This window comes from Scaptodrosophila lebanonensis, unplaced genomic scaffold (genome assembly GCF_003285725.1).
Source record: "Scaptodrosophila lebanonensis strain 11010-0011.00,11010-0021.00 unplaced genomic scaffold, SlebRS2 tig00001415-arrow-pilon, whole genome shotgun sequence".
Taxonomy (NCBI): domain Eukaryota; kingdom Metazoa; phylum Arthropoda; class Insecta; order Diptera; family Drosophilidae; genus Scaptodrosophila; species Scaptodrosophila lebanonensis.
In genome coordinates, this window is record NW_022060742.1 from 10,143,418 (window position 1) to 10,155,756 (window position 12,339).

A 12,339-nucleotide genomic window follows, 5' to 3' on the forward strand; every position below is an offset into this window, starting at 1 on the left:
GGTAGGAGCGCGAACATTGTAAAGATGAAAAATTAGTATCTATGGCCACTACCTGTGAACTCTCGCGATAAAACAATAAATTTCTAAAATACAAGTTCTAAATTGCATGCCACGGCCTGGCTGCCTGCCTGCCTGCCTGCCTGTGCGCCATGCATGCTTATTTAGCCCCATTTGAGCGGGGCAGCATAATTGAGTAATTAAGTTGAGCGCGCTCGAACGAAACCCGTTCTGCGTTCGTTCGTTTTCCAATGCCAACGCATTCCATTTGGAGCGCAATCAGGTTTCGAGTGCAATGGAACGAATGGAAAGCGCTCGGGCCGTTGCATGAGTGAAATGGAATTGTATGGCAATGGAACGGCAACAAACACTGCAGCATTAATGAGTGGAATGATTGGCAGCGAAACAAACAAACTTGCTGCCGGCGTCGCTGCCGCTGCCAACGCCAACGGCAGCAGCACAAGCAGCCGCTATGGCTGCCAGCCGCTTGGCCGGTCTTCACAAACTTTGGCCGCTTCAGTTCAAATTGTGCGCTTTCTGACGCCCGTTCGACGTTCGCCGATTCGTTCGCGTCGCTGTCGCTAAAGATTCCGTTTCTGATTTTCTCAGCCGATTCTGTTGTACGCCGACGATAAATCTGCGATTTCCGATTTGCAAATGCAACAGCATATCTACACACCCATATACATATGACATACATATGTATGTATGTACATATATATGTTTCAATTATTGGCGCGCCCCTCAAAAAAGAAAAAATTCATTTTCAAATTTACGAAAATAAATTGAAATTTATGCCGCATGCATAATTAACAAGTTAATTGGCGCGCAAAAATTTTTGATCTTCTCAACGTCGTTGTTGTTGCTGCTGCTGATGCTGCTGATGCTGCTATCGTTATTGTTCTTTTAGTGCTAAAAAGTGCCTCGTAATCGCTTGCATTTATGCAGATAGATTAAAAATAAATATTTATTTAAGCGCATAATAAATTTATTGCAATTTTTCAACGTGCCAAAGAAGTGCAAACGGTTGCAGAAATTATTTGTTAACAACAACTACAACAAAAATCACATCGATTGAAAAGTGTAATTTGCATTTACAACAACAAAAATATTTTACAATACACGTGAACAAATTCTACTAAATAGATACATAGGTGGGTGGAGAAGAGGGGAGAGAGAAAAAGAGAGAAGGAGCAAGTTAGTGAGTGCATTAAATATTTATAACAAAGTGCAATGCATAAAAATTGAAATTAATATTGCAACAATAGTTGAATAAAGAGTTTTGTGCTAACAACAACACTGCCGACGAGACGCCTGCGCAGCCAATCCAGTATTTTTTAATTGGATATTTGCAGCGAGCAAACAGGAAACGGAAGCGGCTGCCATTTGCAACACACCAGAGAGAACAAGCCGGCGCAGAAAAAAACCAACTAACTAACACACACACACAGCAAAGGTAAATAGAAATATAAAGTATGCATGCAGACACACACACACACACACATCCATGCATGCATGCATGCAAGTACAAACAGTTTCCAACACTCAAAAGAGCTAGTATGTCAGTGTGTGTGTGTGTGTGTGTGTGTGTGGGACGTGATTTGTGCCAAATACTCGTAATTAGCCGGGCCAAGCTTAAATGCCAAAACATAAGCAGGCGAGATGAAAGCCAAATCCGCCAAACTCCACAGATTAGTCATCTCAGCCAAAAACACTTTTGGCCAACAAAAACGAAAACAATAGCTACTAGTACAATAACCACTTTTGACGACACTTTGACACCACAGTCAACGCTCCATTATGTGAACGTGCAATGCATCCAATGCGGAATAAAAAAAACTTGTCCGTTCGACTGTATGAACCCTCAGAACTTCTGAACCACAACAGCTAGAAATAAAACGAACTGGCATGTAGACTCAACTAAGTGTTGTGCAGGTGTAGTTTTGAATGAATTTGTGCAGTTTCATTATTTAAATCAAATAATTAATCGTCAAGCTTATCTAAGAAATTTAATGATTGTCCACGATGGACAGTTTTAAATAAAAACACTCTGCTAATACAAAAAAAAAAATAAAATAAAATAAAATTAAAGAAGTAGAAATCGTACTTTACAGAAATATTTTTATTTTCTTGCATTCTGATATTGTGAAATACGTTCAACAGCAAACATATCTCAGCATTTTAAGAATTCATTAAAAATAGTTCCAAAATAAAGGACAGCAAATATTAGACGCCTTGCATTATAGTTTAACAAAGTTAAGTGTGAATTATTTCCTGGTAGTTCGACAGTATCTAAAGTGTTTTCAAAAAATTTTGGAATTGAATAAATAGTATTTTAAAGCTATTTGCAAAAGGGAAGGAAGAAATTGCACAGATAACGAATTTGTGACCAGTGACCAAGTTATCATTTTTGGAACTGAAGAATTGTTGTACTACTCACTAAAATGTTAATTTTTATTCATGGAGTTGAAGTGAATTATTACTTCCAATATTTGTAGTATCTCTGAAAGCATTTAGAAATTCACATGCTTAATATTGTTTGGAATTTTCGGAGCTTTAAGTCGACTAATTCCTTGTTGAATTTGTAAGTACTTAGCCGTCTGGCATTTTAAATAATAGCAATAATCCGCTGGCAGCTCCAAGATTACATCGAAATCAGTATAAACGAATAGCTTTGTAAGGAAATTTGGTGAACTTGGCAATAACTCTTAAATCAGTTATTATTATTTCTCTTATACATATGTTGTGTGGTAAATTAATTATTTACTAGCATTTATTAGTATATAGTTAGGGCACAATTTAGCTATGGTTTTATTTTTATTTTTTTTAAGACAAATGCAAGTTATTTAGTGGAAGTTATTTAGTGGAAGTTATTTAGTGGAATTTCAACTTGTATTATTAATTGTATCTTCCCTTTTTGACACTCACAATAAGCTTTTACATATTTTCTTAAATGCTTGTGAACAAACCCCCTTGTAGATCATTGGGTCGAGTATTTATAGATGGCTTTGGATAGTTTGACGGAATATTTGGAGGTCATTGTGCTTACATTCGTTACGAATATAATATATAAGTATATCAAGAAATTTTTGTAATAATTTTATAGATTCCCCCAATTAGTCTCTAGTGGCTTGAACCAAGCTAGGATACCTGCTCATAATTGCAGTATTATCCGCAATCGAGGATGCCTGCGTTAATCAAATATTTTTACAAAATATCCGTATCTAATACAGCTCATGTTTAAAGATATAGTAACAGCAAGCTTTAGAAATATTTGCTCTATAAACTGGCTTTAAAAAGTTAAGTTTAAATTAATTTAAAAGTCACCCTAGCCGGCACTCACTGTTTGTTTTTTTTTTTCTTCTTCTCTCTGTTGCGTTTTATGGCCATGTTTTATAAAATGATTAAATTTGACAGGTTGACAATTTTTTGTTGTTGTTGTTTTTGTGTATGTCGGTTGCATGCTTTTAATGCCTCTACTCGTAATGTTTTCGTATTTTAAAAGCCAAACATGTGTTAATAATATGTGTACGAACACATCCAAATGAATTGGCAACTCAACAGGCATTTTACAAGATGCCCCAGAACCGAATTATCGGCATTGACCCGCCACGTCTGTGTGTGTGTCTGTCTGTCTATGTGTGTCTAAATACTTATGACATACATAAGTGTGTTTGTCTGTCAATTGAAGATTGTGTGTTCGTTTTAATTTTTGGCATAATATGTAAGTAGAGCAATAACATTAGCATTAACATTAACCACAAAGACATGACAAAACATACACACACACACACACACACACACACACACACACACACACTGTTGAGCTGGCCAACAACGGAGCGTGACTTAATGGCCCATTTGAATGTGTTGACGGCTCACCATTTGGCCTATTCGAGTAAATTTTCTTTAGAAAATTATTCATGCAAGCTGCTCATTCAAAATGATAAAGTGTGAAAGATATTATGTTTTATAACGAACATTAGAAGCCATTGTATGTCGACTATTCACAAGTCGAGTCGCCAAACACTTTGCTGCAATAAACTTTAAATATACGAGTATACGAGTATGTATTTGAATTCTGATTGTTAACAATAATGCCAGCCGGTTTGAAGTTCGTTTTATTATACTTGTGTGTGTGTATGCCTGTAAAATTCACTTTTAATTCAGATTTGGGCTTTTAGTGATTTGAGTTTTAGAAAATGTCTAAAAACTTGAATGTCCAGCGCTCTAATAAATCTTTTATGTCTTGAATATTGTATTGAAGAGTTCAGGAAATGGCTTCATAAATTGTTGACATTTCATTTGGAGTTGCATTCAATGAATAGTTGAGTTTTGTAAACACTTATACAGTGTGTTTCATATTTATACGACCCTCTATTGTTATTTTAATTTTATGAAAACCATTGCATACATAGCTTGTTTTTCTGTGTTTTTTTTGTCATTTCATAATTAAAAGACATTAGTCGGAATACTGATTTCACTGCTCTACTTGAAAGTAATATTGTTTCAATTATTAATTGCAATTAATAATATAATTATGGTGCGGAACTAGAAACAAGAAACTATCCACTAACCCACTAGGATTAAGCAAAAAAATTATGTATAAACTAAAAGCTTTAAAATCGATGTGGGACCTTAAAGTATGTTGAGCCGCTAGTTGTTTCAAAATTAATAAAAAGACTCTTTTTTTTTATCACGACAAACCATAACCAACAATTGGGACATTATTAGTTCTCCGACCATTTGTTAAGAAATTAATTAATAAATAAATCCATTAATAAGTAGCTGTATCAGACTCAACCGATATGGCTAAAGAAAATAATGATTAAATGGTAAAAAATTTAAAATAAAATTGCCCTTGCGTTACACATGATTTATGTATTACTCTCATAAAATTCAATTTATTGATCGAAAGTTATGGCACAACAATAGCAATAGTTGAGTAATATTATAAGGGCTTGCATACGCCGCAAAATTAGTCCAATCTAGCCGAATTTTACATCACACTTCACTCTACATTTTCTATATAGAAATTTGCTGAAAATTCATAATTCGGCTTTCAGATATCCCGACATATTTTCATATTTATTTCTAATTTAATGATTGTCCACGATGGTCAGTTTTAAATAAAAAACACTCTGCTAATAAAAAAAAATATATATATATATTTCTAAGAGAAAAATCATTTAAAATAAGAATGTAAACTTTAAATAAAAATCGGAATATGTCTGTATACACGTACATTTTTAAAGTTCAACCCGAAGTAAAAGGAAAGTAAAGGCATTTTAACTTTTGTCTAAGTTTTTGGTAAATAAAAACGAGTTGTCTGTTTTCTCGACTTAAAAACAATTAAAGTATTCAGTATTAAATGAGAAATGCAGGCTTATTTTATTGAGGTATCTACGCTATTCGGATTCCTTTGCAAACCCCAGAAGACAAACTAAGAGCGTTATATTTGGAGTTTTTTGCCTCAAAAAGAAATTCGCATTCAAAAAAATTAATAAAAAAAAATAATAAAAATTAAAATAACGTAGAAATCATATGTCAGCTGCATTTAAAGGGGAAAATGAGTATTTAGGATTTCCCCTTTTATTTTTTACTTGAGCTTAACTTATGCTTCAAATAATGTGCACATCTGAAGACATTTTGGCATTATTATTGTTAATCAATGCTAAGTCTTAAAATATACAATTATTTTCTTTTAGTTAAAAAATTCTCCTTTCTTTGCGCTAAAATAAACAATAAACAAATTTTTAAGGCGTCCTGATAAAATCTTACTTAAGCCCCACGAAGGTCGCTCAATTCGATAATAAACTTAATTGCACATAAAACTGCAGATGGTGATGGAGAAAATATTTCGCTAATCAGCTCCAAAAATATCGAAAATCCAATTAAAACTTTTCCGAGGCGGCACACGCTAAGAAAAAAGAATTCATTCTCCATTACCAACCAATCGCCGCCTAAAGTACATTTCTCTGTGTCTATTATCGCCGGCAAGCTGCCAAATATAATTGCAATCAGCACGCACTGATATATGTGTGCGAGTATTAATTACAAACGATTTTCTTTGGTCGCAGCAACAAAAACAACAACGAAGCGAGGTGAGGCGAGGTGAGGTGAGGCGCGGCGAGGCGGCAAAGGAATAAACATTTCATAATTAAGCAAAAGCAGCCGGAAGGAAAATATAATTACTGTGCGAGCACGCGCAAATTAAATTTTCTAATGTGCCACAAAGATATCTAAAGTGTTGCACACACACACACACACATCTACATACTTGTATAGTATACATATGTGGTCCTATTTGAATATCAAGTATACGCAGTGTGGAGCCAATTTAAATGGCAACAGTTGCAAACCACTGAGCCAAAAGTTTCAATTAGCTGCCAAGCTCAATGTAAATTAGTTACAATGTTGACTACAAATGCGTTGCACAGTCAATTGAACCCACATACACACACACGCACTCATACACACACACACACACAACTTGTAAGTGAATGTTAATTATAATATAAATGAAAGCAACTTAGCAGAGAAGCACAGAAAGAGAGGCTGAAGAGCAGCAATCACGAGTGGAACTTAATGCCATATAGATAACAAATAGAAGACCACAGTACATGTGGCACCACCACCCAACCACCCACACAACCACCCACAGAACCACTCCCCGAGCTGCAGTGTAACTCTCTAATTAAAGCGTCACAATAGTGCGAGCCACTAAGCACCCTGCCAGACATCAAGATCTGTGCTAACAAAGGTGTCTGTCTATATGTCTGTCCCTAGGTCTGTCTGTCTGCCAGCATTCTAAGCTGCAACGTCAACGATACGGATACGAATACGTAGACGTATACGGATACGTGTATACGCCTTACCCTCCCCCCACCCCTCCCCCTCTCGGGCCGTGTCGTGCCAATGTCAGCAGACGATGCTTTCTTTGTACACTCATTTCATTCTCATTCATTCATTCATGCTTTTTGTTTTAGAAATTGCACACACAAGTACTCACACTCACACACACACACACGCACACACACACACTCGCATGTATGTATAGCTGTGTGTGAGTGTACATGTGTAAATAAGTCTCTTTGGCTTTGTTGTGTGAAGGGTTTCCAAGCTAGCAGCAACCACCAGAGCCACCACCAATACAGAATCCCAGCGAGAAATCAGGCATCACAAGCTTAGGCGCGTAGATGTCGCCCCCTTTTCTTTATTTCTTATTGTTGTTGTTTTTATTTGCATAGCCAAGTCGCACAGCAACAAAATTCAAATCAGAAAAGGGGGCTCAAGTTCAAGTACAGCTTATGAAGGCTTCCTGCATTCTAATGCTCCCATGCTCCCAGCGTCTAGACTCTAGACTGCAGACTGCAGACCAGCAGCAGACGCAGACACAAAAGTTCAAGACTCCGCCGCCACTTAGACTAGAGATGAGCACGTGACACGACATCCACATGCGTGACAGGCTGGCCTAGCAAGAAATCTATAAATCGCCCCTCCTAGTGTCTAGACTCTAGACTGCAGACCAGCAGCAGACGCAGACACAAAAGTCCAAGGCTCTGACGCGCTAGTTAGACTAGAGATGAGCACGTGACACGACCTCCACATACATGGCAGGCCGGCTTAGCAAGAAATCTATAAATCTACATTTATATTTTTCAACTATTTATCTACATCAATTTATTTATGGAAGCTAAATACTTCAAAAGCAAAGTCACGATGGGTTGCAATCAAAAGCACGGCCAATTTCCATCTCTAACTGTAAATCAAAGAAGAAGCGCCACTGGAATAAAAGATAACAACTGTAGAAAAGAGTTAAATGTCACAGAAACAGACAACGAAACAAAAACAAAAACCAACAGAAAAGAAACACAAACAGCAACAACAATACCAACAACAAGAACAATCGCCAAGCCGGCATATTTGAATAAACATTAGAGAGACAAAGCGACAACATGCGACGATACTACTATATATCTCTGCTATCTGGGGAAATTACAAAACGGTGCACAAGAGTGAGAATTATAATGGCGACGGTGCCATAAATTATGGTCGAGACCGCGCCAGATTCCATGCAGCGAATTCTTTAGCCATAGTCGGACCCGATCCGCACCATCGACAGAGACATCAACGGCATCGTTAATACAAGTATCATCGTTCTGTGAGTGTGTTGCGGATTAATAAAGCGGCTAATTTGAATCAAACGAGTTGGCGTCGGCGTCAGCGTCAACATTAGCTTTGGCCAATTCCCATTTGCCGCGTCCGGCCAATTTGGCGTCTCTTGGCCAAGCTAGCAGCAGTAGCAAGCAAAAAATAAGAAATAAAATAATTATAATAATAATACATTGATTGGTGTGTGGTACGTGTTGCAAATAAGTTTTGAAAATCTAAACTCTCTGCTCATGACGGAAGTCGAGGTCGAGTCATGCTAGAAAAAGCCGAGAGATTCGTGCGCTTGGGCTTAGGGCGATAGTGCTGGGTTCTCTTATCTAGACATAACCTTGAGCTCTACTCATGCAACACGAATACTATACACATATTTACATTTGCCGCACTCGGGGGAATTGCAAAATCACTATTTTGAATAAATTAGTGCAGTGAAATGTTCAGATATTGAAATTCTTGCACGGCAGCTCTTACAATGAGTAATAAATAGCTATAGAGTATTTGAAATTTTCAAAAGATATAATATCGTTTGCATTTAATTTCCTTATCATGGCTAATGATGTGATTACTTTATAAGTCTGTCTACAAATGCTTGAATATATGTGAAAGAAATGGGAAATGGTAAAGGGTTACTAGAGTTTCATAAAAGTTTTGTTGTAATGAGCTGAAGAGTAATTCTGTGCTAATATTTTATTTATCTCTTTTTAAAATCTAGAGATGGCAGTACGCTTGGCCTTAACTTTTTCCAAATTAAAATAACCCTCAATTATTTTAAAAGGAAGAACAAGTCTTTAACTCCAAAGAGACAATTCATCTCGTCAACTGCTTCAACTACCTACTTATAGATTGCATTTCGAATTTCAATAATAATAATAATAATAAAGCATGAAGAAAGTAAAAAAAATAGATGTTGAGTATTTAAAAATGTATTCCCCTCACATTCTTACATAGTTATGGTTTTCATTGTTGACTTTACCGAAACTATATACTTCTTTCCCATTCTGGGCAAACCCTTCTTCTGCTCAGCATGTTTTGTATCCCTAGCCGGATACTACAACCACATACTAAATGAAATAATAAACTGTAAAGTTTATCTTTATCCAATTTAATGATTGTCCATGATGGACAGTTTTAAATAAAATACACTCTGCTATTAAAAAAAAATTTATGTTCTGTATCCGTGCGCAGACTGTAACTCCCTTTGCGTAATTCTTGTTGTTTAAAGCCTTTTCTTCTCTAGCTAGAAATGAGTGTAGCACCATCTCTAATGATTTCTCCTTAATATAGGTGTGTTGTAAGCCATCCCTTATGTAGACTGTCAACCGTTCTTCTGCTCACCAGATTCTACATCCATGAGCAGATTGTAGCGTAATTGTTGTTCTTCCTTTTCTTCTTAATAAAGCCATTCCTTACATAGACTTTCAACCGTTCTTCTAGCGTTTTCAGCAGAAATGAGGTGAGCCCTATTTTACTTTGTTTTGGGCAAGACATCAACACGTGCCGTCCTTGAGGTCGTTTCAAACTTGCCTCGTTTAGTAGTATTATCCATACTAGTGGGTCGATAATTATCACAGGACCAATCAAATATCTTTTAGGTAGAAATTATATAGACAAACAACCACAATGATTTGGCTTTACTCATTAAACTCTGTAAACTTTTGGAACATATTGAGGTTGCGATATCGTTTATCTTTTTCCGCATGAAGCCTTCCCTAAGTTGTTAATCTCAGACATTTTTGATATAAACGATGGATGATGATTGAGGATAGTTGTGTCTTACGAATGATCTGAATATCGTTGTGTGGTTATTGTATAGATCTGAGTGTTAAAGCCAAGAGGGTTGTTCTCGTAGGATGTGTTGCCTTTGCTGCGAGAATACAGCGACATCCAGCATTTAGATTTACTTTGAAGCACAAATTCAGTTCGAAAGAAATAAGTACTAAACAAAAGTGAACATATAGTAAATAAATAAACTAATAGTAGATGCTCCGTTTTTTGTGATGCTCCCTTTTCTTCAGAGATATAGAGATATACTATACTCCTTAAGGCAAATAAACGTATAATGTGAAGCAAAATTTGTAAATAAATTGATTATAGAGTCCTCTCTTCCCATTTTTATAATTGTTTTTAGTTTTTGTTCAAGTATATCTAAGTAGAAGCTCGGCTCATATTTCTTTAATGCTCCACAGTAGTTATTTTTTTGAGGTATATTCTGATTTTCCGCACATAGTATTGTACCTTCCAATACCTTTAAGTTTATTTAATTTTCTTTCTTTCTTAATTGCTTTCCAGCTTAAAACGGTTGTTGTTTCTAGACACAAAAAAGGTGCTCTTTCATTATCTTTCGAGAGCAAAAACTATCTTGATTATGGCTGTTGCATATTCATGCGCCAATTTGTTTTGTTAATTGCGAAGAACTAATCAAAACATGTACTATAATTTAAATTGGCAGCATTATCTAATCTAAATTGGGGGCGATGCGAAAATGCACAATATTTGGACAATATTGACGCGCTTTGAAGTCCGACAGCTGAGCCGCAACAACGATACAACAACAAGAATAAGAACATTATCGACTTACACAGATATCTGCATATATATAGGAGTATGTATGTATGTATGTCGAGCTATGCGAAGACAAATGCGACGACTTTTGATATGGGCTGAAGATGATGATGAGCTCTAATTTCGAAATTATACAAAATTATTGCTGACTGATTCAGACCCAACTTCGGCACTCTTAAGTGGAGTTGATGTTTATGTTGTTGTTCTTGTTGTTGTTTATGTTGTTGTTGTTATTCTTGTCAGTTGTTGTTGTTACTGCCAATCGCAATCTCAGTCCAAGTCCCAGGTCTCCAGACTTGAGACTGAAGACATCAGACATGAGACTTCCAACTCAGTTTCGGTTTCAGTTTCGGTTGCTCAACTTCAAATTGTCTTTGCTGTCGTTGTTATTGTTCTTCTTGTTGCTGTTGTTGTTGTTCTTTCTGGGCATATAACAAGTTAATTTTCATGTAAATTTCTGTTGTATGAGCACGACTGCCAGCCTTTCATTTCTCATAGCAGGCAGGCAGCAAGCCGGCAATGTCTGTGCGTCTTGGTGCGGATTCTGAATCTGATTCCGATTCTTTATTCTGTATATCTCCAAACAACTGCCGCCAAACAACAACCGGTTAACATAATCACTTAATTTTCTCATTGTGATTGTGTGCGTGCCTCGTTTTAGGCTGCCTTCATCCCATTCCTCTCTCCCTCTCCCTCACCCTCACCCTCACCCATCCCTAACCATCGACCATTAACTCATCTACCCGTACCGGCGTAGGCGCGCTCTTGCCGTCAAACGATTAGGGCCGCCTCGAACTGCGAGCAGAAGTTGTCTCGATATTTAAGCGGTTGGTGAGCGGCCGGGAATTCTCATTCAATATACTACTACAACATGCTATATCGATCGAACAAAAAGAAAAAGAAGTGTCAATATTATTAAGTGATGATGTTCAATATGTTCGACTCGATGCGCGGCAATGATAAACGAGCTGATGCTGATGCTGCCGATGCCGATGTCTCTAGCCCCTGCCCCGTGCCCCTGCCCCGACCCCAGCCACCGTATTGTAAATAATCGACAACAGCGCCAAAAGAAATCCAAAACTTGTCGAACAAAAAGCCAAAGCTAAGCACTAGCCCCCAGTTGATATATCTTATTTATATTTATGTTGTTAGTAGAAAATAATTTACACAATGTTTGAAGCGAAAAAAATGTGGCTGGGAAACGTAAAACCTGACACACTGCGTTTTTTATACGCTTCCATCATTTTTGGAGGCTATTTTTCTAGGCAGCCTATAATGTTTTATTGATTGCTAATTGATCTTTTTGTTGTTTTTATTGCCAGGTAATTTAGTTTTCGATAAAAGTGCTAATTTGTGTCAATTATTCAAATTGCTCATCAATTTTGTGTGAGAAAAACTCTTAATGTTTCTAACTTTTCTAGGGCTGGGCTTTCGGTAATTTGGTATGACATACTAATATCGATGTACGAAATATATATTCTTAAAGAAGAAGCTTTACGTAAACTATAGTATACTAGACTAATCATAAATGATGTTTGCAAAATTGCTTAAATTATAAAAGTGAATTATTACTTCCAATATTTATAACTATACTGCTTTAGTCAAAAT

The 12,339-nt window shown here is 36.5% G+C and overlaps 1 protein-coding gene across 1 annotated transcript in view; it reads left to right on the forward strand.

Moving 5' to 3' along the window:
• Nucleotides 1–1,329: 1,329 nt before the first annotated feature.
• Nucleotides 1,330–12,339, forward strand: part of LOC115632888 — a 120,594-nt gene continuing 109,584 nt past the window's right edge. Inside the window, exon 1 of the mRNA XM_030530169.1 lies at nucleotides 1,330–1,453. The gene's annotated coding sequence lies outside the window, so the exon portion shown is untranslated. The remainder of the gene's footprint in view (nucleotides 1,454–12,339) is intronic.